General features: G+C 32.0%; 1 protein-coding gene across 1 annotated transcript in view; it reads right to left on the bottom strand.

Moving 5' to 3' along the window:
• The window catches only part of LOC123681921 (sodium-independent sulfate anion transporter-like), a 74,215-nt gene extending 56,013 nt beyond the window's left edge, over positions 1 to 18,202 (bottom strand). Inside the window, exon 1 of the mRNA XM_045620286.1 lies at positions 17,968 to 18,202. The gene's annotated coding sequence lies outside the window, so the exon portion shown is untranslated. The remainder of the gene's footprint in view (positions 1 to 17,967) is intronic.
• Positions 18,203 to 18,440: the final 238 nt, after the last annotated feature.

Raw genomic sequence — 18,440 nt, 5'->3', positions numbered from 1 at the left:
TTGTAGGTGTTTTTCATATGGAATTATGCTTTTTGGAACGCCTCCCAAAGGTTTACGCCTTTTTGCAATATGAACGCCAATAGAATCTTGGACTGTATTTTATGGCTCGAGATGAATGACACTTTTATGATTTACGAGGGTAGGGTTTCTCTGATTGGCTAAAATTGTGTACCTTCATTACTAGTTTATGACAATATTGCACTGAAGAATAGGGATAGATAGAAAACTTGTTATGAAATCATTGTTAGAATTACAAACGATACTGTTCCTAAAATACGTACTTTTCGAATTTTGTGACGGGAATGGTCTCCAACGATAGTGTTTGACTCACCGATGACGAATCCGTCCTCAAATTCGATTCTGGTCAGTCCGTCAGGCCGTCCTATACGTGACAAATATATGATATGCAGCCCTTTCTCACTATCTATATATTCAATTTCAATGAATTTATAAATCAAACTAGAACTTTATGAATCGTTATTTCTTAGAATATATAAGAAAAGATATTTGTAGATAATTCAATTTTGAAGGCATAACATATTCCATTTATGAAAAGGAACTGTGTAATTAGTATATTTTCTATATGATGAGTACCTATTATTCGAATGGATGATACAAAAAATATTAGTTTAAGCTATTCGGAAAACGTGTGAATAACTGTGCATTTATTTGTGATATTTTTTATATTATTATTATTTTGTACCTCAATTATGGCGAAGCGCCCTAATTCATCAAGATTGCATAACGAGTAGGGCTTCCCCTTGCACACCAAAAAAGTTCTTGAAATTTGTAAAATATTTTTCCTCCGATTGACAACAAATATTAATTTTGCAGACACATATCAATCAGTAAAGTATTACTTTTCCTGCCTAGGCAGCAAAGTAAGTAGTTTCATGAATAGGCATCATCAGAAATGATTAATGGAAATAAAACATTCCAAAAAGTTGTCAAACTATAATTATTATGGACATATACATTTCCATAGCAACCAACCATACCAACAATTGCAATTTGTATCAAATTTTATTTTAATTTATCACTACAAAATAAATGAAACTTCGTTTCATAGAAATCGGATGAAAATAGTTATTGTCAAATAAAAAATACTTTCAATAGTTATTTATTTTACTATAGGTAGCAAAGTAGTAGATAGATTGCCGCGGCTGATAGTTCAAAGCCGAGTCATATTATAAAAAATACTAATACAGTACAACTTCGATAGTTCGGATAGCGCTAGCCCGGACACTCCAGTATTCCGGACACTGCTGGGATTCGGGGATTTTGAAATTTTTGCCTCTGAAATCCGGGCGCGAAAATATTCATTATGCAAAATAATAGCATTTTCCTGTCTATACATGTAAAAAACGGTAACATGTCGGTTGGAAACAGCGTGGCGGTAGCATCTTTAATTCTGCACTTTGTTTTTGAGCGTGCCGGACGCAATGGTTGCAGTCAAACGATCACATAAGACACTTACACTCAGGGAAAAGTCTAGCTATCAGGTGGACAAAGGAGAATAACCTTCCCCTTGAACATTTATAGCTTTTGAAAAGGCTTAAAGACAACGCAATTGATATAGATGCATCCAAAAAGGTCCAAACTAAAATTGATATGTATTTTTCAAAAAAGTAGATGATATTTCATTTTGCATACATACATAATATGTATTTATACAATATTATAAATACCTACCTGTACATATATACATAACGTGTTACATGTACTTGAGTGTTTTGTTCAGTTTTGTTTTATTTTATGAGAAAATAATTTTTTTTTTGTGACTTGATTAATAAACCTTATTTTGATAATTTATAAGTTGCTTCATTTCATAAATTAAAATCACTCCAGTAATCCGGACGCCTTCATATTTCGGGCAGGTACCGGAACGAAATCTGCCCGGACTACTGAAGTTATACTGTACATGGCTGAGCGTAGCGTGGCTGGGAATTCAGCTAAGGTAGTCAATCACTACTTTGTCGCCTAGTAAAACAAATTATTGTGTGAATTTTATTTGGCAATAACCCTTTTCATCCGATTTCGATAAAACAAAGCTTGAATATTGAACTTAGATGAGCTGACTATATCTGTAAAAACCCAAAGTGACACCCGATAGACAGAACAAAATACAACTTTTCATTTCTATTCTGTTACTCTTTTCTTATTGCCCTCACTAATTTTTTTTCACGACTCATAATACGTGTCAAATGTCAAATAATCATTTGAATAATCATTCTGAATTTCAGGAGAATATCAAAAATTCTCATCTAGATAAAGAGACCGACAACAATAACCTAATAAATCGCATATCTTATATTCCTATACACAGTGTTGTGGCCTCCAAAGGCGCATAAAATGAGAACTCAAAAGCTTTTCGAATTTAACATTCTAGAAATCTCAATATGCAAATTTTTCTGATTTTCTCTGTGAAATCATACAACCAGAGATGATCATATATTTTTTCTCTATTCGAATAAATTGCTATTTCTATTATCCATACTCAAAATAAGTCCATGACAGTGGTTCATTGTCATTTCTAACTTTACAATATTTTCAGCGATTTTCTTATTTAGTATTATATACCTAAACAGTGGCGTACCCAGACATAAGCCTTGGAGGGGGGATAAAGGAAAAAAAATCAAATTTTCCTTCTTTTGAAGAAGTTTTCCAAAGAATTTTGCTTACTCATAATAAGATTGTGATATATAAGGTTGTTACATATAATGGATATTCCTCCTGGGGGTATATATCCCCCTTATCCCCCCCTAGGTTACGCCACTGTATCTAAACTGAACTGAATTTCTAAAGTTTACAGAAACACAAATTTACTCTTTGCTGGGCTTCATCGAGAGTTGAGATTTTATTAGGGGCAATAAATACCAAACAGGCGGTTCTTCAATTTGAATGGGTGTGTCAGGTACAAATCTACCAAAAATTTTCGGGTAGCTCCATCTAGCGGAATTGCAGTTTCAGCGCAAAGTAGTCTACAACCTTAACATACGGAGATCGCTGGATTGGAAGAGGTGGACCTCATTTATGGCCTGCTCGTTTCCCGGACTTAAACCCCTTAGATTATTTCCTATGGGGCCATCTAAAATCATGAGTTTATACCACTCCAGTAGAAAATGTGGAAGACTTGCGAAATCGGATCATTGCTGGGTGTAACTTAATAAGAAATGATCCTGGTGTTTTTGAAAGGGTTCGGCAGTCAATGAGGAGAAGATTGGATGCTTGTATGCTGGCTAGAGGTGGTCATTTTCAACAGTTTTTGTAGGTTGAGTTGAATTTTCATGTAATTTTTCATAATAAAATGTTATTATCTGAAATTTTGTTTCCCCTATATCTTCGAAACAAATAGGTTTTTCAAAAATCATCAGAGGACAAAATATTCTTAGAATAGTCCAAGGAACAACCCCCTGAATTTTTGCCGCATGTTTAGGAAACACCCTGTATAGCTGATCGAGTGAGTGAAAAATAAATACTATACCTAATGGAACAGTCGAAATATTCGCTGTTGGGTAAAAAATTAACAGTACTGTGTCTTAATTGGCGAGGAAACACAGTAACAAAGCCTACACAGAACAAAACCAGTTTTCCGAGCTATAAGATTATTAGAGGTATCATAGAGGTTTAGAATAGTGGAATAGAAAACATAAACATTTACATGATGTGCTGGCGTACTGCCTTAGTATGAAAACATCCACAAAATTTCTGTTCTTTTCGAAAATCTTCTCGTCCCGACGCATCGCTTGTGCCTAATGAGTCTATAAAATGAAAAAATTTAATACATCAGTAGTATATCACATTGAAAACCAAGCTTATACATACAGGGTGTTTCGTCAGCCCACACTTTTTTGAGATATCACCCTTTAAAGGTGGCGACTAAAATTCACCATAAGAAACGGCAATCCATGACACGTAGACTACGTTCATTTATTTGGCTAGAGGTGGTCATTTTCAGCATTTTTTATGAATCCTTCCACATTTAATATATTTACTGTTTTCCATTCATTTCAAGAATAAAATAAATTTGTAAACAAAACAAAGATTTAAATTTATAATTTCATTTCATGAAACCTCATCTCGAAAAATAGTTTTGATATGAAATAAAGTAGAGGTCGCTAATTTCAGAGGCGGGCTGAGGAAAGCTTGTTATAGGAAAGACTCAGACTAATTTTGTGCGAGCATACAACTTCTGAATTTTGTCGTATAAATTTAGGAACACCCTGTATGTCGTATTCAATATTGTACCCCTGAATACTTTTGAATGTAATCTGGTAGGGGTTGTAGCTTTTTCATAATATTAATTCGAAAGAGATTACACCTTTTTCAATGTAGTCTGTAGTATATTAGGTACAATTACGAAACATCTTCGACATTCAGTAAAACAAAAATTTTTTGAGAATCAAATAACCAAATTTATTGTCAACTAATAGATTTATCTGCATAAGCGTAAATTCAATTATAGCGAAAATGGAACATTCCAGATTCGGAGTATGTTTACCTGGATTATCGACCTGTATTACAACAGTTAATCACGTCACGTGGATTTAATCAACTGTATGATTAGTGTGTAATCCGGAAGTTATATCTTAGAAATATAAGCTAGGCAGTTTGGATTATCGATAGAAATCCAACAACGGATCGCTTTTTTTTATTTTAGCAATAATTTTTTTGTAGCTTGATGCCTCGGAAACTTCTAATATTCAGATGCGGCCTTTGTTTACTTTCTTATCTGTTATAAACAAGAATGAACAAGAAAAATAAGGTTTTATTCAGAACTCTCGTTAACAGACGAGAATATTGCCCCATGTCTTCTTTTTATTGATTACGATATCTTAATTTTGAGAGTAATAACAGAACTTTTGATGGTGTCATTAGGTACACTGAAAAAAATTTGTTCATTGTACTGAAGAATGGTATTGAAATCATCAACTTGATTTCAATGGTACAATGTATTTTGTCACCTATTGATAAAAAATATATTTTGTTCGTCAACGCATATTCATTCATTAATATTATGAATCCCTGTTCATCAACATCACAATTCGAAATTGATTAACGTTGTGTGTTCGATGTTTTGATGAAATTCATTGGATAGAAGAAATCGTACATAAACATAAACGGACAAATGATTGAATGATATGATGAAAGGATGATTGTTATAATGAAAAATGTTCCTTGATACAATGGAAATTATTCATTAATATGATGAACGACTTCAAATTGTGTTAATAAAATATCAATTAAAAATGTTTCTTCATATCGATTGAAAAATTATGAGTGAATTCATCAATATAATTAACTTTTTCATGGAATTTATGTACATTTCGGTTCAATGTATCAATTGAAATTAACTCAGAACTTTGATATTCAAAATTTAATTGGTTAATTTCTCGTTCAACAACGGTACCACAAGAAGTGATGTCATTTCTCAAAATAAAGATATCGCAATTGATGAAATCAGTGAATGTTTAGAAAAAAAGGCAACGTCTGTGTGTTCGTGAATTTTCCCGTCTGTCAATGTATTCACTCCATAGGTTGTTCTGAATAAAACTTGAATTTCAATTTTTTTTTATAGAAGAAAAGAATTAAACGAGAACGACATCTGATTACTCACGTTCCTGAAGAATCGAGCTACAATTAAAAAAAAAAATTGTTCAAATCGGCCGAAAGGTTCAAGAGAAAATGTTAATTGATATTTTGAAATGTAAGGCATTCTGAAAACTATTCATTTTAGGCATCACATGTCTCAACAAAAAAATGACTACTCACTAGGCTATCTGACAGACAAAAAAAAATTCAGAACATGCAATTTGAATAATTGGCCAAATTGTCATTTTTTAAAGGTGATTCAAAAAAAAATCTAGCTGTAGCATGATACGTAAATCTATAGAATACTTGAAAACTTTTCGGGAATGCAATTAAAAAGTCGTACAATTATCTTGAACGATTTCAAAGTTGCGATCTTCAGTTTAAACCTTCAGAACCATGGAATTTATCGAAAAAAGTGAACTACGTTGAAAAATACCACAGATAAATTATGACACATGGGATATTTCAACATTTCAGAATTTCATGGATTACGATATTATAAAAATTGGGCGTTATCAATTAAAAAAGCAGGTCGTTTTTCACCACTTTCGGATCAGCTTGTAGAGTCAGAATAATTTACCTAAGCTTATGCGGTGGCTATTCTCTATAAGTCAAGATGGCGGAAAGTGTAGATGACGTGAATGATCAGTGCTCTGATATTAGTGCTGATTCTGAAGTGAAAAATACAAAAATTTACAAATTCTTCAAATGTTGTACAAAGAAAACATGCTCAACATTAATATGCAAAAATTGTGGTGGTGCATATCACGATTCTTGTGCGAGAAAACTAGTAAATAAAACAGGTCTGTCATTCCTGGACGCAACTTATGTGAAATGCTGTGAAATGGAGGAACTAATATATAATTCCAACGGAGGCCGAGAAAATGAAATAGAATCGAACCAATCAGTAAACATTCGACTCAAAGAAGAAAACATCAAAATGAGGTATGAAAAACAGATACTCCAAGCTGAAATAAATCACTTGAAATATTTATTGAATGAACAAAAAGAAAACAAAGAACGGCTTTTAAATGAAATGAATGATAAGAACCTAATTCTCAGAGAGAATAATAGATTTTTGATGGAAAGAATGACACAAATGCAGACTGAAATTCCAATAGTCAATATAAACAGCAGTCAAGAAAAAAATCGTCCTACTATAAACATCGAAAAACGAGAAAATATTTCATTATCAAGAACTCCAATAATTTTGAAAGATGATAAGCCGGATAATCAGATGTCAAGTAACAGATTGAAGAATGTAACATCCAGCAGCATAATGAGTACAACACCGATCCAACAGGTGTCTACATCCTCATTACAGGCATCTAGAAAAGATACATCAAATGACAGTCGACAAAACAAAGATGCACGCACAAATATAAACAAACAAGAAATAGTGGAAGACAAACCGGAAAGTCAGATACAAGAAAAGGAATTCAAAAAGGTTACATATAAAAAGAAGAGACCAAAAAAAAATTTAGGAACAGCTGAAATTAGTGAAGATGAAACTAAAAATGGGTTTTCTGGTGGAGAAAGAAAAGTCTGGCTCTATATATACAGAGTCAACAGAGTAACGACAGAAAAAGAAATAATTGATTATATCACTAACAAACCTGGATTTGACAAATATACAACTAATGTAGAAGAAATTCCAAGTGGTGAAGATCAATTGAAGAGATTCCTTGTTACGGCCCCATTAATAAAAAAAGATATAATGTATCAACCAGAATTTTGGCCCAAAAATGTCGGTGTTAAACGATTCGACTTTTTTTTGAGTGAAAGAAGCGGAAATTTTCAGAAAAGCATTCAAGAGTCCTAAGTTCGAGTACTAGGAATAAAAATGTAGTGGTGAAAAATAAAAACAGCGAAGAAGCTAATATTTGTGTTATTCATCAAAATGTGCAGTCAATTGGCAACGTATTGGACAGAATTCAAAGTTTCATTCATTTAGAGGGAGAATGCGAATTCTTTATGGTAACCGAGCACTGGAAAACTGTGGAGCAGCTGAAAACGTTATCGATAAATAACTATGATCTAGCAGGACAATGGTGCAGGGGAGAAAACCAACATGGAGGAGCTGCAGTTTATGTTCGACGGGGAGTGAAGCATATACATAGAAGTGAGCTCAGTAAGTGTTCAGTACAAGGTGAGATGGAGTGTGCAGTGGTAGAATGTGAACTTCACAACAGGAAATACATACTGGTATCAATCTACAGACCATGTAATGGAAATAAGGAAATATTTTTTGATCTGCTTGAGGGTTTACTAATTGCTATAAATAAAGAAAACAAAATAATAATAATAGGGGGTGACTTTAACATTGAACTCAGGGAAGAAAACAGGTTCAGGACTGAATTGATCTCAATTTTTGACTCGTTTTCATTGGTGAAACATATCTCTGAGGATACTAGAGTAACTCATAACACAAACAGTTGTATTGATAACATATTTTCAAATTTAACAGAAACTGTATATAGCTCCATAATTTTTAATCATATTTCTGATCATAGTGCGCAGAAAATATGTTTTAAGGTTGAAGTTGATAAGTATGTTAAATATAAACAAATCAGGTTATATTCAAATGAAGCTAGACAAGATTTTTTCAATGAGTTAGGTAACCAGAATTGGTTAAATGTTTTTAGTTTTGAAACTGATGATGTGAATGGACAGTGGAACTGTTTTTTCACAATATTCTCACACATTTTTGAAAAGTATTTTCCTAAAAAAAAATTATAGTAAAAAATGAAAATTCAAAAGAAAAGTTTTATGATGATCCTAAAATTTCACAGTCCAAACATCGTTTAGATGTGCTATTTTGTTTGAGTAGCCATGATGTAAGATATAAAACTTCGTATAGAGATGAAAAAAGAAAATATGATGATATCTTAATTCAATCAAGAAAAGAATATTATAATAACAGAATACTGGCATCTGACAATAAGAATAAAAGCATGTGGAACATTTGTAAACAAATTCAAGGTAAAATATCTGATGGGATAGAATGTCGAATACATGGTTCCCCAGAGTCTATTTCAAAAAAATATAATGAATTTTTAATAACCATAGTTCCAAACCTATTAAAACATTGTCAGAAATCAAACTTTTATTGTGATGTTAAGACTGATACTTCGATGTACTTGAAACCCTTTCTCCCATCGGAAATTTCAGATTTATCAAATAAGTTGAAAAATAAATATAGTAGCGGTATTGATGAAATTCCGATAAACATTGTAAAACTTAGTATAGTTTATGTAAAAGAGGTTTTATGTTATATTATTAATAACTCTTTTAGATTTGGAATATTTCCTGATCAACTGAAAATGTCTATGATAGTGCCAGTTTTCAAGTCTGGAGATCCAGAAAAATTGGAAAATTATAGACCAATTAACCTCTCAAATAGTTTTTCTAAGATCTTTGAAATTGCAATGGCCACTCGTCTTATCAAGTACTTTAATGATTGTGACCTTTTCAGTTCCACTCAGCATGGATACTTAGGGGGTAGATCAGCTCAAACTGCGACTTTTCAGTTAACAACCAATATTTTGAAATTCTTGGAAGAAAATAAACTTGTTGCAGGTCTATTTATAGATCTCTCAAAGGCATTTGACTGCATTAATAGAGACTATATGATTAAAAAATTAGAACAATATGGAATAGTGGGAAGTGCCCTGAGCTGGTTTGCCTCCTATCTGTCCAACAGGTGGCAGTGCGTTAAAATAACAAAATGTAATGAAACTCGCTTTTCTGAATGGCTAAGTAATGAATTTGGTGTTTTCCAGGGTAGCATCTTAGGGGTGATACTCTTCTTAATATACATAAATGACCTGAGTGATGTAACAAATGAAGTAGACGATTCAGAAATTATAAATTTTGCAGATGACACTAATATTCTGGTGGCGGGACAGAACACTGAAAGCTTGAAGGAAAGGTGTAGTTCATTATATAGTTGTGTAGAGAATTGGTTTTCAAAAAATGGTCTGGTTATAAACACGAGTAAAACTAATGTCATTGTATTCAGAGCGAGTAATTCAAAAGAAAAACCTGCAGAAGTAAGTCTTAACAACCAAGTCAATAACACTGTTGAGAATACTAAATTCTTAGGAATAATAATTCACGAATTTCTGAAGTGGAATACACATATTAATGATCTGTTAAGAAAATTGAATAGGATGATCTTTGCCTTCAGAGTGGTACACAAATATATAAATGAAAATGTAAAAAAAAAATTATATTATGCTAACTATGAATCTCTATTAAGATATGGTATAATATTTTGGGGTGTGAGTTCATCTGTACAATAAGTATTCATAAGTCAGAAAAGAATACTTAGAATATTTTTGAATATGGGGTACCGGGATTCCTGCAGGGGCAAGTTCAGGTCATTGGGGTTACTAACAGTTTATGGTCTATATCTGCATGAGTGCCTTCTCTACCTACACAAAAACAAAGTAGAATTTCTTAGAAATAACACTAATTTCACATACAATACGAGAACGGCCAATATAAATTACCCACAGCATAAGTTATCTCTAACAGAAAAAAATCCATCCTATATGTGCATTAAAATCTTCAACAGTTTGCCAAATGATCTTAAAATAATACAAAATTACAGACTTTTCAAATCAAAAACCAAGACATTTTTAATAAATCTTGAACCGTATAATTTAGGGGATTATTTCATGTAGTTGTGAATTACTTAAGGACACTGTTTCATTTCATGTTTTTCCTAGTGTAAAATTTTATTTGAAATAAAGAATATATCTATCTATCTATTCCGTCAAAATTTAAATCGATACCCTAGCCCAAAATTTTCAAGAGTTATCGACCGATCGAGCACTATTTACTTACCCTGTTAACACGTTCATATCTCTGAGTTTCAATCAATCAAAATCAGACTAAGAAAACTGAATTGTGAAGTGAATCGGCAGTTGTTGCATCGTTGTTAAATAAAATGAAATTTCGTCAATAAGCCAATTCGAATGTGAAATATTGATTTCTTAAAGGTACTTGCCTTGGTTCAAGGTTATTATCGTATAAGAAAGTGTGTTAATTATGTGTTGTATTTTCTATAGATTTCATTTCTTAGTTGAAAGATGCATCGAATATGAACAAGACAGAAATTTGGCATGGATTATCAGGATAAATCCTGATTTATTGGCAAATTGTTTCGATTGCGGATTTCAAGAATATGATTATGTATCTTAAGACCTTTTTCATTATATTAGTATGTTGCTGAATAGTATGGAAATAGTTCATCTAATCATCCACAAATTGATATATCATTATCAAAGGTGATACCACGAGTGCTTCAAATATTATCGAAATTTTTTTTTCCACGAAAACTCGTATATTTGCCAAAAATATGAAGAGAAACTGATTGATAAAATGACGAGTCCGTTAGGACGAGTGATTGCTATTAGTCGAAACTACCAAAATGTCCGACTTTGACATGTGAGAAAAATATTTGAAAATGCTCACTTACTAATATCGGGTTATTTTTTTCAGCTTGAATCTGTCAAAAGTCTCGAAAGGGAAACATCTTACGGAAAAATGTTCGAATAAAAGGTTAATGATTTTGAAAGGGAAGTTCACCTATGCCAAAACCCATTCAATTCGTCCTTGTGGGGGGTACGGAGGTCAACTTTGGAACTTCACATGGGAATCCCTAATTTTTATGAAGATTTGCAAAATACAAAAAGTTTTGTGAGAGCGATTTTTCACGAATTGTCATAGATGGCTCTGATGTCGAGTTCTGAAATTTCCGTCTAAACAAATTGAATGTATCCGGTCCATCAATCATTCATACGAAATATGTTTTTATTCAGTGGGAGAGTATTTTTCAGATTCCTTAGCATTAGATACATTAACTGCAATTGTAATTTAATTTTTCTTTTCTTTGACTTATCCTATACTTTTGTAGTGTCTTACAGGATCAATAAAGTATGTTATGTTATATGGAATCATTCAGTCCGAATATAAAATATTCGACTATTTTTTTTTTCAAGCGACTAAAATATACTTCTTCACTAGCAAGAACAGGTATAATGATTTTTCGTTTTTGGATTATTTTTTAGGTTTATGCGTAGGATAGTATTTATGCCGATATTCCTCAGACTATCAACTGTCTGAAAACCAACATCGAAATCATCTCACAATAAGGATCAAATACTATGGAAGATTTTGCGGAGGATATTTGAATGATGTTGTATTCCACACATAATAGAAAGGTCCAAGCTTTATATTAAAATAAAGTTTTATCGATATTCTAAATGAAAGTGTTTTATTTACGTTCACTTTTGAAATCACAAAAATTGATAACTCTTTACGTCACGCGGCGGTCAGCGATACGCAAGACTTCAAAGACTTAGTGGCAATATCCGGAGGAATAGCTTCCTAGAAAAATTTCATAAAATATCGTCAATTTTATATTGATTTTCTCATAATCCACACAGAATGGATCGGTGAACCGAATCTGTACCGCCATTGACCCCCAACAATAGACGCCTCTGGCATCCAATAACCGTGGATGATACATAGGATACAGTCGATAAACAAACAGTGAATTAAAAATCTATGTCGTTGTTTTGAGCTGCAATTTTATATATAATTTTATAATTTTAATTTTATATATAATTAATTATAATTTCTTGATGATATTCAATATGTATGAACAAATTCTGTTCTTTGAAGATTGATCTCTTTCTATTTTAGAAGTGAAAAATAACTTCGTGAAATATGTTTTTTGAAATAGTTTTGAATTCAGCTCTTCCTTATAAATTTTATGATTAGAAGCAGAACATCGTAATGTCAACATAAATTGCCTTGACGTTGACCTAGTCGACTAATTTCCTGATCTTGGATCTGACTATCTGATGAATATATACAATGGAAATAAAACCCAAATGCTGCGAAATTTAAATTTCACGACAAGATCTGTTCTTATACATATGGTATTACCTACTATGGTGTGAATGGGATGATATCATTAGAATTCAATGGCTCTAAATTACAATCTGACGAAGCAATTCATTAAATCTGTGGGAAGTCACGTGGATAATATTTCATTGTGACGCACCACGATTTCTACAATAGATCGAACTGTCGCCTGACCGATCATCATGGAAACTTTTTGAAAATCGTTGCAATTGTTACGTAAACATTTTATAATTTGTATGTCTTATATCTAATTTTCTTGTCTCTTCTTCCGTTAGTAGCTCATTAAAATTTATTATACCTCCCAAAGATATCAATAGCATTTTATTATGACAAATTGAGATACCGATACTATATCTCCTTTAACAATATGAATTAACTCAATTAAGCGTACATTTTGTCGATAAAGTACTTAGAATATTTTAAAAAGCTTGAATGAAAGGATTGTGGCTTGGTTTTTTTGCCTCGGATAATTCCGAAGGTTTATTACTGGAAATAATTAATTCAAACCAGTAATTTATATAATCGGTATTATTGTCTATAGTACTGAAAACTATTATATTTCATTCAGTATATCTCAAGGAATAAAAATATTCTTAAAAATTGAAACCCAAAACAATCCAGAACTGTGTCGTGTACATAATAAACAATATCTACGTATTTGTGGTTACCTTTCATTTTATGGCTTCCTTATCGTATTCTTTTTCTTTGTTCGATAATTATCCTTGAATGATAGTTTATTATTTGCCTCAAATTAATCATTTCAAATCTGAATCTGTAGTAAGAAGAATAAAAATGGAACCCGAAAAAATCCTATTCACTGACAATTCAATTAGTCAGTTATAGGGAGTGTTTTGAAACAGGCTGTCCTAGGATAGGTTGGGTTTGTTCTGTATATTGATTCTGACACTACCTTATGTAATTTCATATCTTCAATCTTGAGAGTTTCTGAACACTCCTGGGTTGAAAAAGTATTTGATCTACGGAATTCCCGGGACGTCAATACGCTTATGCCATATAAAAACCCATTTGCCATAAAAGTTTCCGCTCTTGGTTGTTTTTATAATGAATTTAACATGTACTTCTTCAAATACGTTATTTTGTCCTTTCTGGTCAGAATAAAGAATAAGGGTGAATATACCATAAATAACACACCGATGGTGGAATGTAATGAAGCTGCTAATATTTTGGGACTCGGGAGTTATAACATTGCACTACAAATTGAAATGATTGACTTTCCAGGAAACACCGTTTTGAAACATAAATATTCGGAGGTTTATTTTGAACAAAATTTGTGTATGGTGATAAATGTTCAGAACTTCAAGTATTGGCTTTGAAACTTTGCATAATAAATAAAATAATGAAATATTCAGATATGTTAAAAGGCATATACAGAAGAATGTTGGAGTATTACCTATGTCAGCCTGAATCTCTTTTTACATATTTGTTTTATGACATATGGAATGCTTTGACTAATTTGGGGGCTATTGTCTATGGTACTCCTTGGGTATTTCTTTTTGAGCAATTTATTCCTGATGGGCGTTAGGATTTGGTCTACTCTACTTTATTATCATGTTTAGATGGTCGTCCCCATATAAGGCAGGGACTCGTTAAAATATGAATTTTCTTCATGAATTGGACATTGATGGATATTGTTTCGGCAACCTTATTCACCAGATTCAAATTCCTTTCAAACATGCATTGTACTGTAATCCTCAGGCAGAAAAAATTCACGCATTTAAATTTTTTTTCGGAAATGCTGAAAAAACATTCGTTCTGAGTTTGACTCTTTCCATGTCACTGAGTATAATTTGAAACTGCTTTCATCATACATCAAGCAACAATATCCTCAGTTATAAATAATCCACAGATTAATCAATGAATTTTTGGATAAGTTGAAAAAATATTTCGAGCCAGACCGAATAATTTCAATTTTTGTAACTACATAGATTTAAAATGTTCCCATTAATTTGGAAAGAATATGCTTTTGAGGTAGGGCAATGTGAAGGATGCAGTAATTTCTTCGTAATTAGTTAGAGTCGTAAAGGAATACATTGGATAGAATGAGCATTTTTCGCAATCTATTGTGTTGCACGAAATCAGCTTTCGCATCAGAAATTCAGCAGGATGATATATTTTGTTATTAAGGAGTTCATTGTAGATCCTCTCTGATATCTTGAATTTAAATCAACACAGTAGAGAAATATTAAATAAAATATTTTTATGATGAAATACGATGAATAAGTCAAAGAATAACTGAGATGCTTTTTTATTGAATTTGAAAAGACTGAAAGTTCAGATTAGTGAAATATGTTTTTATGTTTTTCTAAGGTTAAAAAAAAAGATTCATAGACCTTGGGAACTCTTATGGGTACTTATTATTATAAGGTAATTCGAATTCAAAGTTATGTTTATTTTGCTCCAAATTGACAGGAATGAGAACAATTTGAGGATAGAATGTGATAGTACTAGCATATTTTCCTTGAAACGATAAGATTTTCATCAGTTAAAATCATTTTTAATGCTATGAAGAGATACCTAACATTTATATTGCAAAAATTCTTGAACTGAATTTTATTTTTCATCATGTATATGAATGAATACCTATACATCTTCATATCCGTAGGAATTATTTTAACCAATTTCACGAAAATGTTATCGTTTTAAGAAGAAGATGCTTCCTAGTACTACTTCATTTCATCATCAAATAGTTTTTATTCTATCATTTTTTGAGCAAAATAAACATAACCTTCTAATAAAAGTTCGAACTATGTGATAATAAGTACCTATAAGAATTTTCCAGGTGAATGTCTGTTTTGAACTTTAGAAAAACATATTTCAGTAATCCGAACCCATTTTCGGTCTTTTAAAATTTAATAAAACAGTTTTTCAATTATTCCGTGACGTACCTATTTATCGTATTTCAGCAGAAATAATTATCTTGAACTTCATATTGAAACTCAAATATCTCTAAACAAAGAGCATTTTCTACATATTTGAGAAGATTAATCATTGTAGATGTCGTAAAACTTTCATTGTCGATGTTGTAAATCGAATCAATCCATTCAATCAGTTTATTTTCGGTTTCAGTGGTTCCACCATTAAAATCAAATTAAATGAACGAATCGATGGACCAGAGTTTCATGAAACTTGCAGTGTGCGATACTGCAACTGAAAATAAAGTTGAAATAATTAATTCGAATATTAAATTCTATTAAATTTTTTATACTGGAGGTGATTAATCAATATAATGATCATAATCACAAACAATTCATAACTACTCAGTTCGTTTCGATTAGGAATTTCCTTCATGATCTAATCGAATATGTAGTGAGTATGGTAAAATTTCAAAACTGACGATTTTTTCAACGAAAGTAGGTTGATATCTAGAGGAAAAAAATTAGAAAGTTGAGATCGCTTTATCTTCAAACAAATGGACGTATCGTCGTTTAAGGAGGAAAATGAAGGCGTGTGGTAGAGAATATCAATTTGATTAATCATGTTTATCAAATAAATGTTGATGAATTAATGAATGAGCTTGATAATTCATTCGGAAATAATAAATAATATTATAATGTCAACAATCAAATTATTGATGTTATGATTGACTCTCCCCAATTTCAATTCCGAATTAAAAATTTATGGATCATAAAAAGTAAGCTTTCAAAAGTGACCTTTAAAATTTTCTACGTCATAACAAAGGCTACCTGATTTCTCCTTCAGTGTTATTGTTGATAAAAATTTATGTTGAATTATGTTCAGGTTTTTGATTTCGCACTATCGGATATTTTCACAAAAAATCTTTCTACTAGATAACGGGTATATCATACTTATTTGCATGTAGGAATGATTCGAGCCCTTGATATGATCTAAATAGTTTTCATTTGAGATGAAGGAAATTTTTTTTTCATGGAATCGAGTTTTAAAATCTATTGAATCGTATAGATAAACTGTAGGTATTCAAAGTAATTTTTCAGAGTAAGAGAAGAAAACAGTCAATAATAGCTGTTCGCAAAATGTGTATCCTACCTTTCACACTAGATTCCATTGAAATCAATCTGCCTTTAACGAAAAAATTTGCATTCTCATGCAAAATATTCGTAACTTCAAACTGAAAAAAGTGGCAAATGTCAAAACAATGATACAAAACCCTTTTTCTCCGAACCAATCCCTCTATAATTTCATTACAAATTCAATTATTTTGACCCAAGAATGGTCTAAGAGGATAAGGTTCGACGTATGCGTCTTCAAATTGATTTTTGTCCGTCCGGTCAACCGTATTGACGAAAATTGATCGGAAAGAAAATTTGCAATTGGTCATAAAATGAGAACCAACACCATAAAAAATTCAGAACCTACGTAGTTGACGTAGTTGAGATTTCGGTTGCTGATATGAATTAACATTTTTAAGCTCATCAAATAATCAGAACTACGGAAGAGTAATATTGGAAATTAAATTCCCAATATTTCCGTCATAAAATATGTGATCAGTTTCAGATTTAGCCTTGATATATTTCTATACATATATCAACGACAAATTTCAAGATTCATACAAAATTTCGTATCATTCATCAGAACTATAGAAAATTCAGATTATCGAAAACAACTAGAAAAGCAAAGATGATAAGTCAGAAGCTTTCGATTGCTTGTTCATTCATGTCCCAATTTCTCCCTTGGAGACCACATTCACCTATATAGAGTTTTGTTGTCTCCGAGGACGCATTTGGTGCTTAAATGAACGAGCGCCTAAAATCTCCCGATTTCATGTCAGTTCTATCGTGATTTTTTAAAATTGTTTCTACATTTGAGTTTTTCTTTGAATTAACGAAAGCAGTTCGGGTAAACCGGCATTGGATTTGAATGTACCTGGGTACCTGATATTTTTTTGCCTACGGTTTGATACCTCAATGGAGTGCAATTTTTCCGTGATTGGATTATTTGAATGAAGACTATTATTATGAGAGTGCATATGAAATGAAAAAGCTGTGGAAGAAACAAATAAATGTAATAGAGTGTGTTATTTGGTTATTCTCAGCTTACGATCAGTTTATACATTATTATTGATCTAATTGACAGTAGAGCGAGGATCAATTTCAAATATTCTCTGTTACAAATACGAATTCAATGTAGATATTCACCAAACAAAAACGGGTGACAAGATTATTTTGAGATGAGCAAGTTCTTTCTTTAAAAGTAAATGTTTCATCCAAGACGTGCTGAGTGAAACTCACGACTGCCTGAAACTCTTGCGTATAATAATGATCTGCTCCAATAACCATCCAAATTTGAACGATTATCATTAACGCAATAATTGTGACATAATTTAGGTGGGTAACGAAATACTTCATCGCCGATTTATTGAAACTTGCTTCATTCATAGTAATCTGATTCGTATTCTGCAAGTTTAAGAAATTATCGCAATCAAAAAATTTAACTCACCACAGTTATCAGATAAATCACAAAAGCACCTCACATTTCGCACTGATCGCGAAAAGTAGATAAAGCAAGCTGGGTACTTCCTGGGTATTACCTTACTTATAGATGATCGGGAATAAACTGAACTGCTGAACTATTGACATGCCAAATACCTGCTGCACCGATAGGTACCAGAGTAGAAGGTGGTACTGGGATTCAATTCTCACCGCGTGATTGCTCGATAGGCTAGTTTTTCGATCGGAATTCACTATCTCTATGGGATTAGCAAGTGTTGGATGGAGGTAAAATAGAGGCCAGTGGAAGAAATTGCAAAAGAAAGTGTTTCGGAATTGACTTGTATATTGTATCACGTTAATATGAGCAAGGATATTTTTGAATTTTCAGTCTTTCCTGGTAATTAATGTGTTTATCTCTGAACTGAATATATGGAGAAAGACAAGTATAAATTATGAAAATTATATTTCCAATATCATATG

Source organism: Harmonia axyridis, chromosome 6, assembly GCF_914767665.1.
Source record: "Harmonia axyridis chromosome 6, icHarAxyr1.1, whole genome shotgun sequence".
Taxonomy (NCBI): Eukaryota; Metazoa; Arthropoda; class Insecta; order Coleoptera; family Coccinellidae; genus Harmonia; species Harmonia axyridis.
Note: the sequence above shows the minus strand (reverse complement) of the source record. Positions and strands in the feature narration are given on the sequence as shown.